Consider the following 2,159-nt stretch of genomic DNA (forward strand, 5'->3'; position numbering starts at 1 on the left):
CAGGGTGAAACTGAACGTTACTCATCCCAGTACAGTGGAGGCATGTAAAGAAACAGTTATTCTAATAAAGTGGCTTAAAAGTACTTTACAGTCTGAGGCGGCCTTGGAGTGACTTTTATGCTAGCAGTGACACCATGTGGAAAAATCCTGTAAGAGCTTTACTTCACTGATGCAAAGCTCAGCATATCAGACTACAGCTGATATGCATTTTGTCCTGCAAACCTATATCTTTAAACACAACCAAAGCATATAATTAACCACATGAAATCAGTTTAAAACAAAAACATATGCATGCTTTCATTTAATTTTGTAGAAACTGCACGGCAGGGAGAGCACATCGACATATGGTTTAGTCCTGTAAATTATGTTTTCAGAGTGGAGGCGGAGTGAAGTGGCCTCAATTTTATTTGCATGCCTGCATTGAATTAAATGCATAAAAAATAGCCCAAAGATCACCAGTGGTTCCCCCAAAGTGCCTCAGTGGGATACCATCACATAAAGGAATAATAAAACTAACTATAATGTAAAATTTTCACTTGCTCCACATCATTTATATTTTGCTCAGATGTCTGCGGAAAGCTGCAGCAGCTGTAACATCACAGATTTTCTCAGATGTTGTGACTTGAGGCACGTCCATATCAAATGAGGGTCAGATACTAGTCATCCTATGTGGAACTCCTTTAGTTGGAAGCATAACTTCTAAACTTTCTTGTACTGTTTCAAGACAAAAAAAAAAAAAAAGTCATAGGGACTTCTTTCTGTATCCAGGAAGTGACGGTGAGGACTTAATGGGGTCGAAACAAGCCGAGGGAGGTCGTCCGATTTTACAGAGGAAAAAAAAAGAAAAAGAGGGGAGAAAAAAAAGTTGGGTGGAAGCGGAGAGATGTGTACAGTTAGACACAAACAGGTAAAGTGCACAGGAAGCAGAATGATATAGCTTTCAAAATAAGAGTAGACCAAGAACAATCTCCTTGAAATGTCAACATGCAACTATTGTTAGAAGATTTGCTCATGACCGAGAGCTCAATAGTGCTTTTAGTTCCTAATGACCACAACCACACACACTATGTGTTACTTTTTCATATTTGTTTGGCGTCCGTTTGTGGTCATTTTGTGTCACCGAGTGTGTCTTTGTACTCATTTGGTACCATTGGGTGATAATCATGCAGCTTTCTGTGGTTGCTTACAATCAGCTTATGGTAATTTTGTGTCTCTCTATAATTGTTTTGCATCTTTGAGTTAATTTAGTGCATCTTTACAGTCATTACGTGTCACTTCATTTTTATGTTTCTTAAGTAGGAATACACTAAACGATTAGATCACGATCAGTGGCAACAAGCCAATCTAAGGGGGCAATCTATTCAATTTTGTATGTTTGCTGAACCATGCGACCAGCACGGTAGCATGGAGAAAGGTAGCTGCCAAAGGTCTGTTTAGTCCTATGGCAAACTGCGGTGATGCTGTAAAATCTTTATTATTTCACTCCTCTTGTCTTATCTGTTCCACTCTGTGTCTGAGGAGGAACAAGGGCAAATCAGCATCACCATAAAAGTCAGCAATGCACAGCAAAGACTTTTACACTGCGCTGAAATGAGACTATAGTGCAAATGTATGAGCTGACTTTTACATTTCATTCATCTTTGTCCCTTCTTGTGTTTGAATTTTTAAACACAGATCTACTAAATTTTAATTCCTGGTTGTATTTACAAAGTTAGGAAAGCAATTTGAAAGTCGAGCTTGATGTTCCTTTATATATATATATATATATATATATATATATATATATATAAACGTATTTTCAACATTTACCTCAACGTAAGGAATATAGTTTTCTATAGTATAGTTTTCTAATTTTACACTTATTTTGTATGGGTACTTGGTATCTGCAGATACTAGATTTCAAAAGTATCTATATTTTAATGCAGAAATTAGAATCACCTTACACTTTCTACACAAGGAATTGTTTTCTTTGCTCTCAATGGACTTAACAGAATAGACGGACAATAAGAAGAACACAGTGCAGACATGAAGACATTATATTTCCAGATTTATATGTGTAGAGGTGCATATTTATAAAAATAAATAATGAGTGGATGGCTGGATACTAGTCTTTTATTTAACTATAATCTGCTTTATTTTGAAAGTCTAGACCGGAACGC

The sequence above is a fragment of the Neolamprologus multifasciatus genome, chromosome 7 (assembly GCF_963576455.1).
Source record: "Neolamprologus multifasciatus chromosome 7, fNeoMul1.2, whole genome shotgun sequence".
Taxonomy (NCBI): Eukaryota; Metazoa; Chordata; class Actinopteri; order Cichliformes; family Cichlidae; genus Neolamprologus; species Neolamprologus multifasciatus.